Below are 25,555 nucleotides of genomic sequence, written 5' to 3'. Positions count from 1 at the left end.
CCAAAGCGAGGAAAGGTTTTAAAGGATGAAACATTCAGTTCTGTCTTGCCTTGCTTGGAACTGTGTTTACAATAACAATCAGAATACCCCCCCAAAAAAGAGATAGTAGTTGGAATTTTTTTTTTTTAATGAGGCGTCCATTTTGAGTTGGTCGACATGTTTTAGGAATATGGGAAATTCTTTGGTCTGGCACTAGTTTGTTTTCACTGCCTCGCAACATGGAAGACCAAAGAGTTAGGGACAGAGAGAATGGAGCCACTTTGGAAGCTAGGATTTTCTGTTTTTGATTGGAAAACTGATTTTGTTTTCATATGTGTGTGTATATAAGATAGATAGATGGATAGATGGATAGATAGATAGATAGATAGATAGATAGACCTCTCCCCATCAACACAGCTGGCATCTTCTCTTTCTTTGGGCTTGCCTGAGGTGCTGGGTTTGGAGTCGAGTTCATGTATGCATAGACACACACTCACTCACATCCTGCATTCCCCTGAGTAGTTAGGCAAATCGGAGAAGAAAAAGCCCCCCCTGCCCCCCCAAAAAACTTTCAGGCACGCTCTGCGCGGTGGGCTCTCTGCTTTTGCAGTGGGTGACCCTGGTGTGCGTGAGAGGCAATGGCCATTTATGCACGGCAGGTTTCGCCTTGGCCTTGCCACTCTCTAGATGCACATTTCCCCCCATCCCAATTCTCCAAACTCAACAGTAAGCCCCCATGCAGAGTTCTGAGAATTTGGATGGGGAAAACGTGCATCTAGAGAGCGGCGAATCCCAGGCAAAACCTCCCGTGCATAAATGGCCAATGCTGGCTCCCCCCCCCCCCTTTCTCCAAGCGGAAAGAAAACTTCTCTCGCATTGTTGACTTTCCCTGCAGCTCCGATCAGCTGACGGGCCCGAGCGGCTTCCCTTTCAGCACCGCGGACAGCTGCCGTCGGACTCTCGCCGGCCTCGGCGCGCCTCTCCGGAGCTTTAAAGCGGGGGCGCGCGCGAGCTGGGAGGGGGGGGGAGGAGGCGCCGCCGCGCGCACAAGCGCGCGCGCACCCGCCAGCCCCTCCCCTTTCCCTCCCCCTCCCCTTTCTCCCCCCTCCCATCCCTTTCTCTCCCCCGCCCCTCTCCAGCACTTCCAGCGCCCAGATCGCGCAGCTGCTCGGATATATATATATATATATATATATATATATATATATATATATATATATATATATATATATATACATACACACACACACACACACACACACACATATACACACACACACAAAATTTTAATTATTTTCCCAAAATGATTAATCACAGGGTTTAACAAAGATACAAACAGTAAAAAGCAGTCACAGATAGGTAGCTTTGTTAAAAAAAAAAAAAAAGTATATATAATCAAAAATCGAACTTCCCCTACATCTCCCTACATCTTACAATAAAGTGGTAACCTCTTTTGCATAAATTTCTAACCCTAGTACTATTGTTAATGTTTATTAATCTCTTTCTCGTTATATTTTCCACAGCACAACACACACACACACACAAAGGATTTTTATAATTAATAATATCATATAAAGGAGAGATTTTGTTTTAAAAAAGTAAAAAGAAATAGTAAATCGCCCTACTAATCTACGATCTGCCGGCTTGCTCCTTCTCCTCCCCCCTCCCCCGACATAAAAGCCAACTTTCCCCTCGGCTCCCTCCCCCCCCGCGTCTCCCTCCCTCCCTCCCTCCCGCTTTCCAGAAGCCCCTCCGGCGGACGGAGCGAGCCCCCCACGCCTCTCTCCTCGCCATTCCTCCGGCATGCCGCCGCACTTTCAGCACCCAAACTTGGGACAGCGCCCCGCTCCCCCCCCCCTCGAGCCTTCGCCCTGCGCAGCAGGGGAGGGGAAGGAGGCACGGCTCTCCCCCCTCCCCTCCCCTCCCCTCCCCTCCCCTCCCCTCCCCTCCCCTCCCCTCCCCACCGCCGTAGTTGCGCTGAAAGTTGCCAAGTCAGCCGTGCAGCTCGCCAGCCCCTGCCCGGGAGGAGCGCGGCCGTCGCCTGGCGCGGAATGCCTCTGCAAGCCCCGCCGCCGCCTCTCCTTTCCCGGCCCGGAATTGGTCGGCGGTCTCCCTTCGGGCACGGAAGCTTCCATCTTGTGCGGGAAGGGGGGGGCGCTCCCTCCCCCCATCGCGGGCCGTTGATGCACGGGAGCTTCTGCCTTGGGCTGGCCGCTCTCTGGATGCCCAGTTCCCCACCCGAAGCCTCCAAACTCAACAGGAAGCCCCCCGGCAGAGTTTTGAGGATTCCGATGGGGGGGGGGGAAATGCGCATCTAGAGAGCGGCGAGTCAATTCATGGAAGGTTTATTTGCCACTCTTTAGATGCACTTTCCCCCCCATCCGTATTCTCAAAACTCAACCATGAGCCGCCATGCAGAGTTTTGAGGATTCAGATGGGGAAAATGCGCATCTAGAGAGTGACAGATCCAATGCAAAACCTTCCATGAATAAAGGGCTCGACGCCTGGTCGCGTTATCCTCCTTTAATCCCTGTTTCAGCCAGGATTCATCCAGGATCCAACGCATGCGTTTCGCCTAATGTGCGTTCGATCCTGGCTAAAACAGGGATTAAAGGAGGATAAAGTGACCGTGCGTTTTGGCCCCAAGGCGAAACCTCCCGTGCATAAATAGCCACGGAGGGGAAGAAAAAAAAAAAAGTCCGCAGAGTTTGACGGTGGGGGGATGGGGCCGTCGGACACGACCGCTTTGATTGCTTTGGGGCCGCCTTGGGAGGGGAGGGGAGGGGGGAGCAGCCCGCCCCGCTCAGCAGAGCACAAAGATCTAGCATCGCGGCGTGGAAGCAAAGCGGAGAGTTTCTTTTCTTGGGGGGGTGGGGGGTGGAAGGAGAAGGCGTAGATGGCAGGACCCGCTAGCCTGGAGAGCTCAGCAGCCCTTTCCCCCCTGCAATGTGTTCTCCTGATTCTGCTGGTACGCAGAGCTGAGTATTTATTGAAAGCGCCCTAGCACCCTCACCCCACCAGCAAGGCGTTTGCACGTTTTCCTCTCCTCGACAGGGAAATGGTTTCCCCTCATTCAAAGGGTATATTGGGACTCTCCCCTCCCTTCCCCGAATCACAGCTGGGACTTGAAGCCTGTTTAAAGGTTTAGGATGCTAGTCGAGGAGAAGCTGTTTATTATGCAGTGCTGGAATTTAGACTGGGTGCAGAGAAAGCGATTCCGAATCCTGCCACCCAGCTCTTGGGCGCAGAATGCCAGCGGTTCCCTGCCTCACCCAGGACTTTTGCAAAATAAATCACAGGGGATGGTTGCATGTTACTCTCTTGCATAGCCAGAAAACAATTATTTAAAGATCATGTAATGGGGGAAAGATCATGTAAATGGGGACTGGAGTGTTACTTTTACTGGAAATGGTGCGTTCAGCCCTGCTCTCTGTCTCTCTTATGTGACGTGAAGCCACAGGGGGAACACACACAAGTGAAATGAGTTTTAAGGACTCTGCTTAAATCACATCGTGAAGTTATATTTTGGTACAGTTATCATTCTCTTCAAGCAGAGGGTCTGAGCTAACCTTTTCACGCCCTGCACAGTTTGGAAGAGGTCTGTGGAGTATGAGATTAATGGTAGACTTGTTGAATTAATTCATCCTTGCCCTGTCAGCAAAAGTGAAATCCACTGGGAAACGTTTAAGTAAATCCTCGGGAAGGCAGGATTAGAAATGTTAGCTTAAAGTTCCCTTTCACACTTTTAGATACTTTTCCTGCTATTTTTTTTTTAAAGATTCTGCTAATTTGTAACCCATTAATGTATACCTTTGTCTGGGTGTGCAAATCTTGTAGCAACCAACTCCAAAGCTGAGAGGAGTGCACATGTATATTTAATTGACAAAGAAATGAAAATATGTCAAACTAAATACACCTGGGGACAATCCACACAAAATTAAGCGCACTTTACTATACTGAAAGCCACTGATTTTAAACTCATCTGACCCTTGGCTAGATGGTGGGTGACAATTTTTTTTTTACATTCAGTAGATTCTTATTTTGACTAATCTTAACACAAAATAAAAACAAAAATGAAGGTTTTCCAAGGCGAACTTGTAAATTGTATTGATTTAAAACAAAGTATCAACATTATATAAGAAATCACATACATATTTGCAGCTGTATTGGAGAGCAATCAAATTTATCCTGTTTTCTGTGAATGAAACTACTTTCTGCACTAGTTTCAAGGTTGGATTATACAGTATGTGTGTTTTCAATGCATCTTGAATCAATACTTCCTTTGGCTCCCAAAGGCAAAGTCATTTTAAAAATGTTAGTGTTCCTGCAGGCCTTCCCCTTGTACAGCTTTGATGAATTGTACTTCCCTCTTCTTTAACAAGATGCGATGTGTGAAGATCCCATTCATTGGTCCAGTGGTTTTTACACCTTGAATCCACATCACCTGCAGAGCAACTGTAACATTTTTATCTAGGCTGACAAGCAACAAGCATGGATATGTAAATAGAAGGCTTTCTTTCCAGAGTTGTTCTTACGTGCTTTGCTGCATTTTGGTTTGTGCTTTCTAGGCGTCCCTGAACACTTTTTGCTGCTTGCTGAAGCCACCTGCTTCATAATTGCAGCTCAACTCTTGAGTACTGGCTGCTAACCATGTTTCGAAAATCAACAGAAAGCTTCCTGTGTTTTCAGTGGTGATGAATTTGGGATTCAGACAAGCCTGTCGGGGAGCAGAGCAATAAAAATATGTCTTCCTGAAAGACATGGCGTGTATGCCATTCACTCCTGCACTGCTTCATTTCTTTGCCATAATTTACTATCTACATTGTGTAGTCTCTGACAGACTGTTCCAAGATAGAGTCATGGCGGGGTTTGTCTTCTGCAGGTACATATCCAGAATGAAATTGTTGACTGTCACATGCTGTTTATGACCTGGCTGGAAGTAGGTTCTTGGGAGACAGTAGATTTCTTGGAATAAAGGTGCTCTTCCTAAGCATTTGGGAGGTGTGGGCAAATTAGAAACTATGCTATCTCTTTTCTTACAAAGGGCTGTTTTTGTTGGGCTTCTCGAATCAAAACTGGCGGTGCCTTGCAGAGGCAAATTTCTTATGCATATTGAAGGAGAAACTAAAAACATTTACTAAAACTCAGTCATGGTTGAGCTTGATGTCAATATTAGTGACATTCGGGCGGTGGGAGGGGGGAGAACCATGATGTAGGAGTCATTCTTCTGTGAGTTAAAGAATATTGCATGTGTGGAGACAGGTCTTCTGGATCCTGGCCATAACCTCATTTCCAAAGGGGGTACCACCAAGGCATTTGGCCATTAAATTTGCTGCTATACATTTCCTTGATTTTGGTGGGAACTGAATGTCTGCATTTCAGGACAATATTGGGACGTACACACGAACACATGAAGCTGCCTTATACTGGATCAGATCCTTGGTCCTTCAAAGTCAGTATTGTCTACTCTGACTGGCAGTGGCTCTCAGGGTCTCAGGCAGAGGTCTTTCACATCACCTACTTGCCTAGTCCCTTTAACTGGAGATGCCAGGGATTGAACCTGGGACCTTCTGCATGCTGAGCAGATGTTCTACCACTGAGCCACGGCCCCTCTCCAATCTGGGCTTGACTTCGTTGTTGTCCTTTTGCTAAAGGTAGTGGCTCCGCTGGGCCTCTGTGGATTGTGCGATCAAAGAATTAAGAGACATTTAGGCCTTAACTGAAAGGGAATTATTGTCGTGCAGTTAGTGGTCTTCAGTCCTTCTGCCTCTTTCTTGGTAACTTATTGGTTGCATTACTTTCTAGCTCAGTTGAGCATTAGCATCTTGGAGAATTGCTCCTGAATGCACATGTGTATCAGTATCCTTGGCATTCTCTTTGTTTCTATTTAGGTATGCAAGGTTGGGATCTTATAGAGGTCAGCTGGTTTTGTAAAAAAATAATAATACTAAAGCTGAAAGCAGATCATTACACTTTGGAGTTTGACTAATGATAAAAAATTGCCTTTCTACAAAGTACTGAAGTAGACCAACCTCAGGCCATCTGTGGCACTGAAATATATTGTGTGACTAGTTTTGGTCCATAGAAGTATAAACAGTGGGAGAAAGATTGCTTTTTAAAAAATCCTACAATTGTAATGTCTCACTTGGAAGTGCTAGAGGCGAAAAGTGAATGTAACATTTGTTGTAACTGTTTTAATGAGTTCACTTTGATATTTTAGCCACTTAAAACACCTGCTGTCAGAACAGTACAATTGATTTCAATTAACTTTGAATTTCTTCAATAAGATGACTCTTATAATAACTCTAGTAATCCCATGATGCCTCATTAGAGGAGCTGACTATGATGATTATCTCTGTGATTTAGTAATGTTTTTCTTGCAAGGTCTTTGTCTGCTCAGTAAAAGAAATACTTGTAACAGGGCCATTTTGAACTGTCTCTTCTTTCATGCTTAAGGTATTCATTACCTGTTGCGAGAGTACCCAGTCTAGGCAGCAGAGATCAAAAACTGATTCCTAAACAACTGATGTTCTGATAGTATGGGCAGTAAAGAAACTTGTGTTGTGGGTGCTGGATTTTGCATATAACTGAATTTTAGACCATTTCCAATTTAGAAAAATTATTTTTCGTAAGAATATAAGAAGAGCCCTGCTGGAGCAAACCAGGGAATGGGGTCTATTTAGTCTAGCATCCTGGATCACAGAGTGGCTGACCAGTCGCCCAGAAAGGAATAAGCCTCCCCATGATGCTTCCTCTTAGCACTAGTATTCGGAGGCAGACTGCCTCTGGACACAGATGTTCTCTTTAGTCATAGGGTTGCCAACCTCCAGGTACTAGCTGGAGATCTCTCTCTATTACAACTGATCTCCAGCCGATAGAGATCCGATCATCTGGAGAAAACGGCCGCTTTGGCAATTGGACTCTATGGCATTGAAGTTCCTCCTCAAACCCCACCCTCCTCAAGCTCTGCCTGAAAAACCTACCACCGGTGGCGAAGAGGGACTTGGCAACCCTATTTAGTCATTGTTGCTAGAAGCCTATCTTCCATGAATCTATATACTCCCACTTTTAAAGCCATCAATGCTCATGCCCATTACTACGTACACTGGAAGGGAATCCCACATTTTAATTACTCATTGAACCAAAGAAGAAGAGTTGGTTTTTATATGATGACTTTCTCTACCACTTAAGGAAGAATCAAACTGGCTTACAATCACCTTCCCTTCCCCTCCCCACAACAGACACCCTGTGAGGTAGGTGAGGCTGAGAGATTGTGACTAGCCCAAGGTCACCCAGCTGGCTTCATGTGGAGGAGTGGGGAAACCAACCCGGTTCACCAGATTAGTGTCCGCCGCTCATGTGGAAGAGTGAGGAATCAAACCTGGTTCTCCAGATCAGACTCCACCGCTCCAAAAAGTACTTGCTTTTGTCTGTCCTGAATCTGTTGGTCATCGACTTCATTGGGTGTCCCAAAGTTCTAGTAATATGGGAGAGGGAGGAAAAAACCCTCCTATGTTGTTTTTCTGCCCCATGCATAATTTTATGAATTTTCTGATACTTCCAGGTCTGTGCTGGCTACTTAAAAAAAACAGAGTTACCCTTAATTTCAAGATTCTTTGCACAGAAGTCTTGCTTAAGTGGCCTGATTTTAAACATGACATCCACAAATAATTTTAGGGTTGCTGCATGTTGCTTTTTTATTTTATTTTAAGGTTTATCACTTAACAGCCTATTTCTGAGAGCTGCAGCGGCCAGGGACTGTTGGGCCAGTGGTTGTGGGGGCGCCGTGGCACCTCCAAAGAGGTTTTGCCGCTGCAGCAGGGAGGGAAAGGGCATTTTTAAAAGAAAAAATTGGGGAAAAAATTTAAAGAAAAATTGGAAAAGGAGGGGAAAACCTCACTGAAAACAGCGATGCTGAACCAACAAAAAGATGGTGCGGCACTGCTGTTGCTTAGGGGGGCATTCCCAGGCTGAAAGGGGTTAGGAAGCTGCCTACCAGCAGCTCTGCCCACGGAACGAACCTGGATCTCCTCCAGGGATGCCAGCGGGAGGCCAAGCTAGTGTCCGAGGGCTGTGTTGCCATGGCAGTCCAGGGGGGCTGGCATACGTGCCCCAATGCCAGCATCCATGCCAGTTTAGACAGCGCAAGTGGCATGGACACCAGCATAGGGGCCACAGTGCCTCCTAAACCCATTCGACCCCCAACCACAGGAATGAGCTGTTAGTGTAACTCCATTGGAGATCATAGTTGTCGATTATTTCAGGTCTGGCACAATGTTTTGTGGAAGGGACAAACATTTATTTCAAGGTGCTACAGGTCTGCGGGAGAGGAAAACTATTGCATTTTACATTTTCATCTGGCAACTCTAGCCAAAAGAACGGTGATTCGACTATTTCTAGAGGCCTTCCTCCAAAGGCCAGTGTAGAGACATATTTAGAGATATATTTTAGAAGGTACGCTGGCCACTCTTACACAGGAGGTTGCAAGGGAATGAATATGGCTATATGGAGTTTAAAAATAAAACATTGTTTATCTACGAAGCAGCTAAAGGTATTTGACTATAACCAGAATGCCAAACCGCTTGATTTCAATAGGAGAGCTAAGCATGTGCTTAAATGTCTCCAACTTAAGTTAATGGGACTTAGAAATGTTTAATTTCAGCCAGGTTGCATTCAGTTTTATTCGATCTACGGTCCCCAAGGATTAGAAAATGGACAAGTGAGAATATGTCTCTCCTCTGTCCTCTAGGGTTGCCAACCTCCAGGGACTAGGTGAAGATCTCCAGCTGATAGAGATCAGTTCCTCTGGAGAAAATGGCCACTTTGGCAATTGGACTCTATGGCATTGAAGTCCCTCCTCTCCCCAAACCCCGCCCTCCTCAGGCTCTGCCCAAAAAACGTCCCACCGGTGGATTCTCTGCTTAACTCAATGCTAACAAATATCTATCCATCTATCCATCTCTCCATCTATCCATCCATCAACGTTGAATTATAGAAAAATATGTTTGTGCTAGAAATGAACAGCATCTTCCTATGGCCAAAGCAAAATATGTTTAAATCCCATTTATTTCAGTGGAGAGTTAAACATGTGTTGCACTGTGCCTACAATTTTAAAGTGAGACAAAGACTAATAATTTCTGTAGCCCTGGGAAATGGAGCTATTACATGAAATAAAGGCATGTGGAAACTGAGGCTGCAATCTAAGGCACAACAGGATCGAACTCTATAGAATTCACTTCCAAGTCGCCCTACCCAGGATCAGGCTGTGCGGCTCAGAAAATATTAGGAATATATTGCTAATTTAAGATACGAACGAAGAAAAGATGAGAACGGAATTAGACTGAAATGCTTTATTTTAAATCAGTTGTTATTTTAACCTGATTGACTCTGTACATAGTTTGCCCATACGTTAAAGCACTGTGTACTATTTCCATTACCTACTGAAGATTTAAAGATTACTCTTTTTGCTTCAAGTAGCACCAACTTATGGCTGTTTACAGTATCTTCCTTATGCATCATCTTCCTTTTTCTTGAATCAGCCACTGATTATGTAGCCGCAGTTCCAGAGTGTCATATGAAATTGCTGATGCGGCTTAGTTCTAGCTACAACCTCTGTCTGCCAATACTAAGCAGCTATTGAAATCTTATGTTCTGTGCTTCACAGAGTGTGCGCAGCCCCTTATGGGTGATATAACAAAGGCAACCCTGTATAAAATAATATATGTTAACTCCTGGAAGAGTTAAACCAACAGCCCAAGGTTAAGACTGAAAAGAATACGCTTTCCTTGGCAGAAAGTAAAATAGAACAGAAGCCCTGCATAACGCTGCTGTCAGGTAGCAAAGGCCTTGTCCTTATTCAGGAATCGTCTGCAAGAGTTGATTTGAGCGTGGAAGAAATTGTGTTTTTTTTTTTCAGGAGCTCAGATTTACTCCAAGGAGACTGAAGCCAGTGATTGTGGGGAGAGACTGTTTGCTGTGAAATCTGGCTGATTGCTTACATCTAATCAAGGAGCATATAATTGGGCTGGAAACAGAAACTTTGAATCCACAGAATACAGTTTGCTTTCCAGAGCTTCTTAGCTCAATAGCGGCTTTTATCCTTAGCGAGAGATGCAGTTCTTCTTTTAGGTTAACTTTCAGTAGGGTTGCCAGGTCCCTCTTCGCCACCGGTGGGAGGTTTTTGGGGTGGAGCCTGAGGAGGGCAGGGCTTGGGGAGGGGAGGGCTTCAATGCCATAGAGTCCAATGGCCAAAGTGGCCATTTTCTCCAGGTGATTGGATCTCTAAGGAAAGGAAGAGGATGTGAGACATCACGTTTCACGGTGGCTTCGTCAGCTCATTTCAAAATGTTTTAAACACTTGCAAAGTTGTAAATGGAAAGATTCTATGTTGTATGTTATTTTTGTTTATTGCAGCCGCAAGGCGATTTACCAGCAGCATACAGTACAATATGTCATGGAATGTTTAAAACATTTTGAAATGAGCTGACGAAGCCACCGTGAAACATGATGTGACTGGTCTCACGTATTCTTCCTTTCCTTTCCTGCACTTTTGGATATTCTCCGAGGTCTTCTGTGCCCCCGTTAAACACGAATCCTTTGTGCTCTTCAGTTTTGCTGCGGACCTCATGGGTCCGCCAACGGGCGCTGCTGCAACTTTTTGAGGCTTTTGCCCATGGACTTGAGTTGCACTGGTACTTTATTGTTAGTTTCGTTACCATTTGATACTTCATGAATGCAATACTTTGGTTGTTCTTTTGGTTTCACTAGGGCATGAATTTAATGCTCAGTAAATATTGTTGAATGCTTGTAAATAATTCCGTGCTTGTGTATTTTTTGCACTGTGTTCTTTGTGGAGCCTTTGTGCTGCCAATTTCCTAAGGCTACCTATTACAGCACAGGTTGTTTGTTTTGCTTAGTATCTGGAGGTTGGCAATGCTATCTTTCAGCCAAGAGTTGCTTCTTCAGTCAAAATAATTCTAATGGACCCTAAAGTAGGTGGGAAACCAAAAGTTGTTTTTTGTTTTTGTTTTCAGAGGAAGTACATTACATCTTGAGTTACAAGAATCAAATGAGAACATTGATAACTTAGACATAGGGTTTCACCGGGAGAAAATGGCCGCTTTGGCAATTGGACTCTATGGCATTTAAGTCCCTCACCTCCCCAAACCCCACCGTCCTCAGGCTCCGCCCCAAAAACCTCCTGCCAGCAGCAAAGGGGGACCTGGCAACCCTAATAGGGCCTGCAAGACAGAGCTATTCCACCAGGCCTATGGGTGAGGCCAGCTATGGTTTATTCCATCAATGCTGTCCTTCCAACTTTGCATACCTCCCCCCACCCCGAATTGTTATCTTTGGGGGATGTAGAATACAGCAGGCTCTTCTGTGGCCAATGTATCATGCTAGCTGTGCCTCAGAATAATATTATTGTTAGGATTGCACGGGCTGGTTTTAATTACTGTTTTAACTGTTTTATTATGTTTTATTATATGATTATATTAGTTAGGTAGTCAACTCTGCCCTGACCTGGATGGCCCAGGCTAGCCTGATCTCGTCAGATCTCAGAAGCTAAGCAGGGTCGGCCCTGGTTAGTATTTGGATGGGAGACCACCAAGGAATACCAGGGTTGCTGGGCAGAGGAAGGCACTGGCAAACCACCTCTGTTAGTCTCTTGCCTTGAAAACCCCAAAAGGGGTCGCCATAAGTCGGCTGCGACTTGACGGCACTTTACACACACACACACAGTTAGCTTTAGAGCAGAATCCCACAAATGATGTTGTTTTTGGTGGTTCATATCAATGTTAATTCTACTAGATTTTATTTTCTTGTACATGTCTCTTTTCTAACGCTGTGCTACTCTGCGAATGATGTTTTGTGAAGGCTTATGGCCACATACAAATAAATTCTACTACTACTTATATGATTATATTTATGTGAGTCTCCCTGATCCTGGGGAGGGCAGATTTCAAATCTGATAAATAAATAAATTTGGAGCCCCCGCTCCCACCGCCAAGATCCCCCGTTTCCAGATTCTGTAATCCAACCCCCGTAACTAACTCTGCTTCTTTCAATATTCCATGCTCCTATAACGTGTTGGGTCCTTATCAGGCCATGGGGAGGGGATGTTGTTTTTTCTTTGGTCTATTTACAAATCTTATTTCTGTTTGCGCCTGGGGAGTCCCCCCAAGTATATGGAGACCCCTGCCTTGTACGTGGATAGCTCAGGCTTGCTGCTTTTGTGATTGGGAAGGGGGTGGATAATTTTCCATTAAATAGAGTGATGATAATCATGATACTGAACAAGTACATTTGGGAACGGAAACCCCTCCCCAGCCATCTTGCTGGCTTCTGAAAATAGAGCAGGGCACTTCATTTCAAGGGTATCTTCATAGCAATGAGGGCTAGAAACTTGATTAAAAGCCAGCAAGCTGAGACTCTGAATCTAGATCTGTGAATGTTACCACATATGTTGTTTTTTTGCAGTTCTCTCACTACACACACCGATCCCTGCTTATACATTTCATGGACAATCAAGACTCTCTGGATAATAGGGTTGCCAGGTGGGTGGTTTTGGCAGGCAATTGCCTGCCAATCCGTCCAGCTGCCCAAGAGCTAGGGTTGCCAACTGCCAGGAAGTAGCAGGAGATCTCCTGCTAATTCAACTGATCTCCAGCCGATAGAGATCAGATCACCTGGAGAAAAATGGCGCTTTGGCAATTGAACTCTATGGCATTGAAGTCCCTCCCCTCCCCAAACCTCGCCCTCTTCAGGCTCCATCCCCAAAATCTCCCGCCGGTTGAAAAGAGGGACCTGACAACCCTACCAAGAGTGGGGAATCGCACATGTGCACAGCCATGAGTAACGCAATCACGTCACTTCTGGGTTTACCCCCGGAAGCGCGCATCGCCGCTGCCGCTTTGGCATTTGAACCCTCAAAACACCAGTGTTTTGGGGGTTTGAGTGCCAAAGCCACCACAGCAATGCAATGCTTCCGGGGGTAAACCCGGATGTGACATGATTGTGTCACGCATGGCTGTGCGTGAATGCAGTTGCCCCAGCCCTACCCCCCAAAACCTCCTGCCAGTAGAGAGGGGTAACCCTACTGGGTAAACACACAGAAATGTGTGTAAACAGTTATTTCTGAAAAAGCAAATGCCTCTGAAATACACCCTGTCCCTACCTCCCTGTATCTTAGATACTTTGTTGAAGGTCAGCTAAAAGCTAAAAGCATCTGTGACAACATGTCTTTAGTTAAAAGAAAAATGTGCTGATGTAGATTTTGCAACATGAATCATTAAGATGAAGGAAGCTCTGCCGAGCCATGATCTATACACGGAAGTCAAACCAAAGCAACTGGAAAGTGCTAAGAAAATGTATAAATAATCTTGACCCTTATTTGAATGTCGAAAGATGAATTTCCCCTCTCACTAGACACCAGCACTTGCCAGACGCAAACCTTGTCAACAGAGGTTCAGTTTCCAGTATCCTAAGGTTTATTTTTTTGTGCTAAATTTTAGGTCACAGTGCCATGAAAGGAAGAAGGCTAGTAGCAGAAATCTAAAGTAAAAGAAGAATGGCAAAAGGGGCATATTTTTTTTATTTTAAAAAGTGGAACCCAGACACACATACCGAGGCTTTATTGACATGGGGTTTTTAAAGAAACGTTTTTTGCTGAATGGGCTTGAATGGAGTACAGTCCTCATATCTATGATCTAATTATAATCGCGAGAGACAGGACAAAATAAGCAGTCTTTTAAGGGGGAAAAAAAGAGTCTGGCAGCTTTGTTTAAAGTGTCCTTTAATGAACTTCTTTAGTCGCTTGTATCTTAGCAACACATTTTATTGCATACCAGTGCGAGAGAAGCAGTTTGCAGATGGACTTGCGCGCAGTAATTTATTCTCTGGCCCCCCCACCCCTCCCCTCCTTTCTTCTCGGTGGTGGTGACTCAACTGGAATAGCCAGACTAGCTTCCCAACACTGATAGCTCAATTGAAATCCCTGATTGGTTCATTTGTATGTGCCCTGTCTTGTTAGTTGGGGAAAAAGAGTATTTACTATCTTAAGGGCTCAGTAGCTTTGCAGGCTCTGCCAGGCGGAGCGGAGGCAGGGCTGAATATTCAGCATGGGAGCCGGGCGGAAAAAGCAAGCCGGCCGGCTTGCCGTTCATTCCACTTTGGAGTACCCTTCCCCCTTTTCCTCCCCACCCCCCAGCAGTCACGGTGCACACCCCTTTCTGGGCTCCTTGATTATTTATTATCTATTCCGAGCGGGTTTATATTTTAATCCCGTTCTTCTGTGCTAAAACTGATTTGAATACAACATCTGGGACATTTATAATCCCTTTCTCCTTTTGGAAGCACTCTCTGATTTAAAAAATAATAATAATGTAAAAGTGGCTTCCTGGTTGTCGATTTCTGTTTTGCACGCGTGTAAAGCTGACACTCTTCGGCGCCTTCGGAAACACCGTTGATTCGGCGGTGTTGATGGTTCAGGTGTCTCTTTGCTGCCTTCCAGTCATTAACTCTGTGATTTCAGTGGGACTAATCAAGTAGGCAAAGTGTTACTCAGCATGACTAAGGGCAGTGAAGCCTTGTCTCTCGAAATGAGCTTTTGTTCCGAAATGAAAAGAGGCAAAATTCATTTGATTACATCAGACTAATGTAGGACGTGAACCCGAGGTCGTATTTTAAGGAATAGCACTAGGCCGCACTTTTAGGAATGGCAATGATCAGACGGTGACTCTAATAGAGGGCATGACAAAATGAAGGGCACAAAAATGAGGCCAAGAAGGGCACGTAGGATAGTGATCAAAACATCTGGAGAAGCTTTCATTGGGGGCATCAGCTACAGCACGCAAGACAGATGGGGGTTAAAAACCACCAAGTGGGTTTCTTATTTTTCTTTGAGGGAAGAAGAAGAAGGGCCCATTCCTGAAAATTGGGCCCAAGGCCCTTAGGAGGCCGACTACGGCCTCCGCCGGCGCAGGGGCCCACACCGATGGGGCCCGGAAGGCGCACGCCGGCGTTAGTGGCCCCAGCGTCGGCGTGCAGGGATGGGCGCCGCTCCCCGACAGCCGCTGCTGACCACTGGCCTCAGGCTGCCGGCACAGGCTGCGGCGGCGAGCCGGGAGGCGTTCCGGCACCCCGGGAGGCGTTCCTGGGGCATAATGGTGCCGGCCGCGGGGTAGGGCTGACATTAGTCGGCCTCCCGAGCACCTTTTTTTGCTGGTGTATCTCCCGTGCCTGACCTGGATGGCCCAGGCTAGCCTGATCTCGTCAGATCTCAGAAGCTAAGCAGGGTCAGCCCTGGTTAGTATTTGGATGGGAGACCACCGAGGAATGCCAGGGTTGCTGTGCAGAGGAAGGCACTGGCAAACCACCTCTGTTAGTCTCTTGCCATGAAAACCCCAAAAAGGGGTCGCCATAAGTCGGCTGCGACTTGATGGCACTTCACACACACACACATCTCCCGTGCAACCCTATGAGGGTTGCATGGGTTTTTTGTGCCGGGCGGAGGTTTTGGTGGTGCCAAAACCTCCTTAGGAGGCAACGCGGCCAGTTTGCCTCCTAAGCCCGGCGCAGGCATTCCTTTCAGGAATGCGCTGATAGTGTAAGAGTGCAGCAAAGACACTCAGGATTCATTCATATCCTGCTCCTTCATATGTTCACAAACATTTATGTGCGCACTGAGACAAGTTTGATCAGTTACCAATTGAAGTCAGGAACAGCAACCCCACAATGCTGTTAAGCTAGGGTTGCCAGGTCCCTGTTCACCCCTGGCAGGAGGTTCTTGAGGCGGAGCCTGAGGAGGGTGGGGTTTGGGGAGGGGAGGGACTTCAATGCCATAGAGTCCAATTGTCAAAGTGGCCATTTTCTCCAGGTGAACTGATCTCTATCGGCTAGTGATCTGTTGTAATAGCAGGAGATCTCCAGCTAGTGCCTGGAGGTTGGCAACCCTAACCATGAGCCATAGTGGGAAAAAAGAAAGATTAAGTAAGAGGGAGAAGTTAGATCATAGCTAGCAATCCTGAAGAGTGTGTGCTGTCTCCTTAGTGGTGAAAGTAGGTTACATGGAAAAACCTGACCTGAAGTGTATGGCTTAATCCCAGATTTTATATACCTAATTTCCTACTGTGTGTGTGTGTGTGTGTGTGTGTGTGTGTGTGTGTGTGTAGGGGTGGGGGTGTCTTGTTTTAGTGGGGTCATATTAAATTGTCTTATTTGCTAGCTTTAAGATTCAAGAAACTTATTGCCTTTGCCCATATTTATTTGGGACAAAGCTAACTGTCACCTGAGATTGTGCTGATATCCCGATTAACACAGTTGTGTTTGAATTCAGGAGATGAGTTTTTGTCCTTATAATTAAATCAGGAAGGAGACTAGGTTATTCTCTTGGATGTGTTCCCGACATTTAGCTTAAGAAAACCCCTTTATGTTTTCTGTCGTATTTGTCCTTCGTTGTCACAAACACTGACCATTTCTTGGGGCTAGAATCTGAAATGATCTTAGTAAATCAGGATTGATTGCTTTTATGATGAGCTTTCTTGCAAAAGGGTACTGGAAACCTCATTTTACATTTTAACAAATGTTGGCAATTATTTTTGCTGAGCCTTTCGGCGCACTTCTGTGAGTATGAAAGCGAGGCGGGGGATTTTAGCTGCCCTCTTTTCTATTTCCTGGGGCAACAATGAGGCCCTAGATGACTATAGGGGTGGTGGTAGAACAGTACTACTGAGCCAAAGTCTTTTCCCAATGTGTTCTATCATGTGACAGCCACAAAGCAAGCATTCCTTCATGTCAATGGCCAGGATAGGGATGATGGGAGGGAGGCCATTTGCGTTGACATCCTTGTGGTACCTCTACATATAACATGTATTTCGGGTCTCTCTCCAAAAAGTAAATATGAAGCTTATATCAGAACCAAGACTGAAAACTGATCTTTGAATTGGTGTGAAGTGCCGCACCATACATTGCTGTTCAGGAGCATTCTCAGAAACGCATAGGGTTGCCAGGTTTACTTTAACTGATTTGCAGCCCAGCCCTATCAACATTTAACATTAAGGTTTCTCACTCAAGTGCCCTTCAGACATAGCCTAGGGTTGCCAGGTCCCTCTTCACCACCGGTGGGAGGTTTTTGGGGTGGAGCCTGAGGAGGGCGGGGTTTGGGGAGGGGAGGGACTTCAATGCCATAGAGTCCAATTGCCAAAGCAGCCGATTTCTCCAGGTGATCTCATCTCTATCGGCTGGAGATCAGTGGTAATAACAGGAGAGCTCCAGCTAGTACCTGGAGGCCCACAGCCCTAGTAACACACCTATTGAGACCCAATTTATAAACACAGTTGAATAAGAGCCAGAACTCTGCAGTTTCCCCTTGCTGTTGCCTTCAAAATGTTCAAGAATTCTCACTGACCTGACAGGGCAGGTGAAAGGTTTGAGATGCTCCTACAAGGGTGTAATCTTTCAACCACTCTTCAGGTTGCGAACTTTTGTTTAGCAGCAATGAAATTGCGTCGCCTTAGAACAGCGCAATTGACAGATGTGTCCCAGCTGTAATTCTTTTTTAAAATGTTTTAAAAATGTTTTAAGACTTGGACTGTAATTCTTTGATTGTAAGAATCTATTAGTCCATGCTTTCCGTTTTATCATGTTTTGACTGGCTAAGTGCCGCAAATAAATTATCTATCTATCTATCTATCTATCTATCTATCTATCTATCTATCTATCTATCTATCTATCTATCTATCTATCTATCTATCTATCTATCTATCTATCTAATTTCAAATAGCTAGCTAATTTCAGATGTGTTCAGATCAAGTCAGACCATAACTGCAGTCCTAAACAGTCACACCCTTCTAAGTGTATTGAAGTCAGTGGGATTAGAAGGGTGTAACTCTAGTCTAAGATGCAGTGTTAGTCACTCAGGAGGTTAAATGTCAGTATTTGAGGAACAGCCATAGGGTTGCCAGCTCTGGGTTGGGAAATACCTGCAGATTTTGGGGGTGGAGCCTGAGCCAAAAGGTTTTTTTTTACGACTGTCTTTTCTGTTTGTACAGTGCAATCCTAAGCGAAGTGCAATCCTAAGCATTACTCCTGTGGTGTAACTCTTTGTTGCGTTGCCCCGTTGGTCTCCTGTTAAAATTGGTAAAATTGCAAGAACAGTCCCTGAGCTAGCAGCCAGGAAAGTGGCCCTTCAGTTTTTCTGGGCAGCTTTCTGAACAAGACAGATTTTACATTTCAGAAGCATGACAGATGCCTTTTTTTTTTAATTCCTAGCGATGGAGGGCACATATGGACTGCTCTAAGCAAAGACTGAGAAAAATTACTTTTGCCTGTTGAGAGCCAGCATGGGAGAAAGAAAATTCCAATTCTTAAAAGACAAACTTAGTCTTGTGTTAATTGTCCTGTGGCTCCGTAGTCTGTGAGTTTAGGTTGCGGGGTTTTGGATCAGGCTCGAACAGCGGGGCGTTGGGTTTTTTTGTTTTCTTTGTAACGAGCAACACATTCTCTGGCACATGCTAGTCCTGAAAATGGGCAATTTGTCCAACACAAGGGCCAACTTGGAGACAAAGGCTGCAGCAAATCTGCATATTTTATGCTCACATAACTTCCATGAATGTGGAACACGCCGGGCGATGGCTGATGGACATGTTGCGTTGCATCTGTGATACCTCCTGGTTATGGAGTCTTTTGTTTCGGCACTTGTACGGTGCAGCATTGTGAAGGCACTGCTCTCCGAACACAAAGTCTCCATCACTTACAGCAGAAATGCTGAAACTTTGTAGTTGGGTATCTGGGGTTGCTGTGAGTGAACTGTTTGTGTGCGGCAAGAAATAATTCAATAATTGAACGCTCCCACAAGCCCATCCTAGGGTTGCCAACCTCCAGGTACTGAATCAGCCGCCCGATAGTACACTGAAGGCACAAACCTTTACTTTGGACACGTTATCATGGAATACAATCCAACTGTGAGGATTTTCAAGTTTGATGAAGCATGAGCGAAATGGGAAGATTTACCGGAAGCCCGTTGATTGTCTTGTAATCCTATACATTGTATATTCTTCACTCATGTTGCTGTTGTTCCTAGCGCATACTCTGTATCATGCACAATTTTTGATTTTGTGAACGCAGTACTACTATTGTACACAGTTCCTTGTGTTGGAGTGTTATTTTCAAATGTATTCTGATATTGCAAGGTGCTGCCTTGATTGAGTTCAACCTCCAGGTACTAGCTGGAGATCCCCTGCTATTGCAACAGATCGCCAGCCGATAGAAATCAATTCACCTGGAGAAAATGGCCGCTTTGGCAATTGGACTCTATGGCATTGAAGTCCCTCCCCTCCCCAAACCCCATCCTCCTCAGACTCTGCCCCCAAAATATCCAGGGATTTCCCAACCGGAGCTGGCAACCCTAGCCCATCCCCAGAGGAGGGTGGCTGCTACGTTGGGCACAGGCTAACACAGTGAGCAGGCCTCCTTCTGAGGTAGATAATTCTGCCTTTGTAATGTTGATAATTCCAGAGGGGTAGCTGTAGGGTTGCCAACCTCCAGGGGGCAGCTGGAGATCTCCTGGGATTACAACTGGTCTCCAGGCAAAAGAGATCAGTTCCCCTGGAGTAAATGGCCACTTTGGAAGGTGGAATCTATGGCACCAAAGTTCCTCCCTTCCCCAAACCCCACCCTCCTCAGGCTCCACTCCCAAAATCTCTAGGCATTTCCCAATCTGGACCTGGCAGCCCTAGGTAGCTGTGCTCCTCGGTTGGAGCAAAACTAAACAGTAGTCTAGTTGCAATATAAAGGCCACAAAAAACTAAGCTTAAGCTTTCATGAGCTCTGACTCACAAAATTTTATGCTGGAATACATTTCATTGGTCTTTTTAAGGTGTCACTGGACTGTCACTACTTCATTCAATCATTCCCAGTGCAGAAAGAGGCTGTCTGCTGCATCTGTGCATGTCAGTGCTTTGGATTGATCTCCTTTCATTCAGGAACAGTGACTCACACAGAAGCATAAGTCCGAGGGTCCACTAAGCGTTTTAAGCATTCTTGTTCTTATGCATGCTAAAGCAAAACCATCTTGGCTGTGTCCCCAATGTTAATGCATTAGAAGTGTGGCACAGCTGCCAAAAGAAAACTCTGCAAGGTAAATTGGAGCATCAATGATATTTAGGGTTGCCAGGTCCCTCTTCGCTATCAGTGGGAGGTTTTGGAGGCGGAGCCTAAGGAGGGCGGGGTTTGGGTAGAGGAGGGACTTCAATGCCATGGAGTCCGACTGCCAAAGTGGCCATTTTCTCCTGATGTCAAAGAAACAAATTAAATATTCAATGCATGCCTCATCACTTGCTCAATATGTTAAAAATAGAATGATTCCTCGAGGCTTACGACTCCAAAAAAACCCCACTCTGTTTAGAGATGATGTTAGTTTTAAGGATAAGTGGGTAGCCATCCTTAATAAATGCGCCTATGATTTAATGACCTTAATTATTGAACAGGCGAATCAAGAAGTTGACAACATCAAGGAGGATATTAAAAAACTTAAGGAGGAACTTAAACCGTCCCTCTCCTCTGCAGCCTTTGATAACAAAATAAAACAGTTAGAAGTCGACCTAAACGCATATAAAGAAAACATTAGAACTTATAAAACAAGAAAATATGAAAGGGACCTTAATGACTATACTCAAGACACTGTCTATCCTTGGTATAATGAATCAGTAGTCGGTGCCACAGCATCTCGAGCACCTACCAGAAATAGACAACATGAGTATGACAGTGAGTCTTCCAGTTTATCAAGCCGCACTTCAGATAGGGAATATAACTTGCGCCCAAGAAACATTAGGGGGCGGGGCTATTATCGCCCTTTTCAGAGGCGCAGAGGCGGGAGGAACGGGAGGTAGTAATAAATTTATCCAATTATAACCTCTCGCCACAAGAGATTAGAGTATTGGAATATGGACTGGGCTTTGTACCTACACCTCCATACTCTCCGCTGCAAACAAAAATAGACGTTTTTCGGCTTGTACGCCTCTTAAAATTAAAGGAAAAGTTTGGTGATGACAATTCCACTGAACCTATTAATAAGTTTAAACCTAAGTCCAAATATATACCATCCTCCTTTGATCATCATATTGCCACTTTCAATGATGTTGTCAACCGTGACATCACTAAGGCAGAACGCTACAAAATGCATAGAAAAAACAACTTATCTAAACAGGATTGGGATATCATCTTGAAACTGGCTAATCAACAAGATATTATAATCAAGCCAGCGGATAAGGGCGGGGCTATTGTCATTTTATCCAGAGAGGACTATGATAATGAGGTTAAACGCCAATTAAATGACAGACAATTTTACAAAAAGCTTACGCATGACCCCACTGATGAGATCCAGTTGATCATCCGCACAGTGGTTAATCAAGCCCTTGCATCTGACTTTATCTCTAAAGACTTAGCAGACTTTCTGTATAATGCCTTTCCAAAAATTCCTAAGTTCTATGTCTTACCGAAGATCCATAAACCTAACCGCCCCCCACTAGGCAGACCTATAGTAGCAGGGATCGCCTCCATTTTGGAACCGCTAGCTAAATATCTGGAATCCTTTTTAAATAATTATGCGACTAGAACCCAAGCGTACATTAAGGATACAAGACATTTTATTTCGAAGATAGAACAGACTTCGATTCCTGCTGATGCAGTATTATGCACACTGGATGTTAACGCTCTATATACAAATGTTCCTACAGAGGTTACTTCCTACAGAAGTATTATTTCGGACCTTCTAGACTCTCGTTCAAGTCTCCAGCCTCCAACTCAATTTTTATTAAATTTGCTTGACATAGTTATGGAAAAGAACTACTTCATGTATGATGATACCTTTTACATGCAAACCCACGGAGTCGCGATGGGTAGCGCATGCGCGCCCTCCATTGCGAATATTTTCATGGTTTCATTTGAACATGCGCATATATTGCATAATAATCCATTTGAGAATAATATCAGTCTCTATGTCAGATACATAGATGACATGTTCCTAGTCATGAGTGATTCCCAGAGTTTTGAAGATTTTGCAACATGGATCAATCTACAGGATCCTAACATAAAACTAAGCGGTAGTTGTCATAAGGAAACGATCCCATTTTTAGATGTATCCGTCTATAAGGGACTTGACGGTAAATTGGCAGTACGTCCCTACAAGAAGAAGATGGCTTGTAACACATTGTTACACTATAATTCTTTTCATCCGCTTCACTTAAAAAACAACTTACCTTTTAGCCAACTATTACGCTTGAAAAGGAATTCCACTGATACAGGGGATTACATAAAATCAGCTAGACAATTTGAGAGAGAATTACAACATCGGGGCTATCCCTCAAATATCTTAAGACAGGCTAAGGCTAAAGCCCACCAAAAACCGAGAGAGAAACTGCTAACTGAAACTCCTGCCCAAATAAACACGAGAGTAACCTGTGTGTTACAGTTCACGTCTATGTCGCCAATTATTAGACAAATTATATTAAAACACTGGCACTTAATACAGCATTTACCGGGTTGCCAGCTTCCACCACGCATGGCTTATAAAAGAACCAGATCTTTTAGAGATATGTTGGTAAATGCGATGCCTCAAAATAAATCCACCTCCACTCTCCCGAATGGAAATTTTAAATGCGGCTCATGTCAAAGCTGCAAATATATGTTAACGGTACGCGAGATAACTAACCCTGTAACTGGTGGTACGTTTACTATAAACACCTTTAATAACTGTGACTCGCGGTACCTTATTTACGGAATTAAATGTACATGCCAATATTGGTACATTGGCAAGACCTCAAGACCTATTAAATATCGAATAAGCGAACACAGGTCCAGAATTCGGAATCGGGTTTTGGAGGCACCACTAACTCCGCATTTTTTAGACAAAAACCACTCAGATGAGGAACTTTCCTTTTTTGTAATATGGCGGTTTATTAATACGCATAAATATGACAGAACTGATATTGAATTAATCTTAAGACGCCAGGAATCAAAGTATATCCTATTATTTGAGACCTTACAGCCTAAAGGCTTAAACACATCACTGGATTTGGCATGCTTCTTGTAATATGTTTTTATAATTGTATATTGAGACTCTGTATCTTTAAGCCTAAAACAGTGCTTGTTAAGATCACATGATCAGTTTCTATATAAAGCTCTGCAAACATGGCGACATTGCCAACGCTGAAGCAGGTTATTAACAGCCAGTGTGTAAGTACTGTTTGTTTTGCTTATATTATGTTACTCTGTGTATTGTGCTGTATCCTATATGTAATGCCGACATACTGCATGTGATTATATGGTATGTTTAAATTGTATAGTGGTCCCTGAGGAAGGCTATGTCAAGCCGAAACAGAAAGGATACCGGTCTTCTGTAGCAAAGACGATTTCTCTTACCTCTTGGACACAGGAAAACATTTCCTGATTGCTAATCCTACGGAGCACATAGTTGAAAGTGCATGGGAACTTTTTTGACACGGTGAATGTTATCCGTTGTTTAATAGAAGTGCACACGGATTGTAAGTGCACCTGAACTACATGAGAATATATATGCTCTAATATATGTTTCATAATTGAAGACTACTTTGTGACTCATGTCATACAATTTATTTGCATGCAATTTAAATTTGCTGGTCTATGTTTGCTAACTACCTGGAGGTTGGCAACCCTAATAATATTGGACCCAACATGAAAGGAGTCAGCTCCTTACAATCAGCTTCTGTGAGCTGGTGATCAGTTTTGCAGCCAATAACAACAGTGCTGCTAAGGCAATCCGAGTGAAGTCTGGATACCCTGCTTGTACTTAAATAAGGTTGCTAACCTCCAGCCAGGTGGTGGGTGGAGCTCTCCCGCTATTACAACGGATCTCCAGCAGTTAGAGATCAGTTCACCTGGAGAAAATGGCCGCTTTGGCAATTGGACTCTATGGTATTGAAGTCCCTCCCCTCTCCAAACCCCGCCCTCCTTAGGCTCTGCCCCAAAATCCTCCCGCCGGTGGCCAGGAAGGACCCGGCAACCCTATACTTAAAGTCTGAGGCAGTGGGAAGATATGCAGCAGTTTTGCCACCTGCCTGGGCTACCCAAAACCACAGCATGAACTGGGTACAGCCCTCTGCACCATGTTTCAGTTAATTCAGAGTTATTTCCCCCCCCCCAGAATAAAATTTAGCTACCCATCATTTTCTTTGTATGCTTTTCCTTTTCTAAAAAAAGGACTCTTTTTGTATTCTGTATGCTTCAGGACCTTTAGTTTCTCATATCGCCTAGACAATGACCTTTTCTACGGGAGCAGGGATGTTTCTGAAGAACTTCTCAAGTCCTTTAAAATTTTTATTACACAGAATAGAGTTTTCCTAAGTGTTTTGCCCAAGAGGTTTCTTTAGGTGATTCTGTAGTTATGACAGTAGTCCTTCAAATGAGGAGAAATTCTGTAGCATTTACCTATTTTGAACCATTGGCCTTGGCCTTATTTTTATCTCCTGTTACTAGTGCGGACCTTTTATTTCTCTCTGATTCATGATGCGACATGTGACATTCCATGTTTAGTGGGTTTGTCTCAATGAGTTGCGGGGTGCTTTCACACGTACTGAATAATGCAGTTGAAGGTGGACTTTGATCTGGAGAACCGGGTTTGATTCCCACTGCTCCACATGAGTGGTGGAAGGCTAATCCAGTGAACTGGATTTGTTTCCCTCCCACCTCCTACACATAAAGCCAGCTGGGTGACCTTGGGCTAGTCACAGCTCTCTCAGCCCCACCTACCTCACAGGGTGTCTGTTGTGGGGAGGGGGAAGGAAGGTGATTGTAAGCTGGTTTGATTATTCCTTAAGTGGTAGAGAAAGTCAGCATATAATAACCAACTCCTCCTCCTCCTCCTCCTTCTTCTTCTTCTTCGCAAATGGATTTTGCCCTTCCACACAGTAAAGCCCATTAAAGGTGTATTGGAGGCACATTATTCAGTGTGTCCTATGATTACTAATTGTTGCCTTCTAGAAACATCTGAAATACTTTCAAGAAAGCGTTGTTCACACTACCTGCTTAGTTCTGTAGTTTTACTCCAACTACTGTGATGGAGGAACACCCACTTTGCTGTAAGAAGGGCCTATTTTGTGTGAGGACTCTAGCTGACCGAACCATCCATTTTTTTCAAGATGGGGAAGGTCATGTACCTGTTTGGGATTGTTTACTGTCCCAGCAGCCTGTCAAGTATCACCCCAGGAGAAGACAATGGAGGTGTTCGCTGAATCATCACTTTTCTTGTGAGGCTGAGGGTCTTCCTTCCTGGGTGGTGTAGCATCTCTAGCTGTCGTCCGTCAGGATACACAAAGACAGTCTTGTTGAAAAGCTCCTGAAAATTGACTTCATAGTTCAAGTGGTTCAGAATGTCTTCTGAGTCTCCTGCTCCTGGCAGTCGTCCTCTTCCACGCAGTTTCTTTCCCCATTCAGACCTCCTCTTTGTCCTTGATCAGCTTCTCCTGCTGTTATCCTCACTACCATACACCCCCCCCATCACATCCTTAAGTAAAGGTCCCCTGTGCAAGCACCGGGTCATTCC

At 44.7% G+C, this 25,555-nt stretch overlaps 1 protein-coding gene across 1 annotated transcript in view; it reads left to right on the top strand.

The window, feature by feature from the left end:
* Positions 1–25,555, top strand: part of PHF21B (PHD finger protein 21B) — a 192,393-nt gene that overhangs the window by 745 nt on the left and 166,093 nt on the right. The window lies entirely within an intron of this gene.

Source organism: Euleptes europaea, chromosome 17 (assembly GCF_029931775.1).
Source record: "Euleptes europaea isolate rEulEur1 chromosome 17, rEulEur1.hap1, whole genome shotgun sequence".
NCBI classification, from domain to species: domain Eukaryota; kingdom Metazoa; phylum Chordata; class Lepidosauria; order Squamata; family Sphaerodactylidae; genus Euleptes; species Euleptes europaea.
This window is presented reverse-complemented; position numbering and strand designations above follow the sequence as displayed.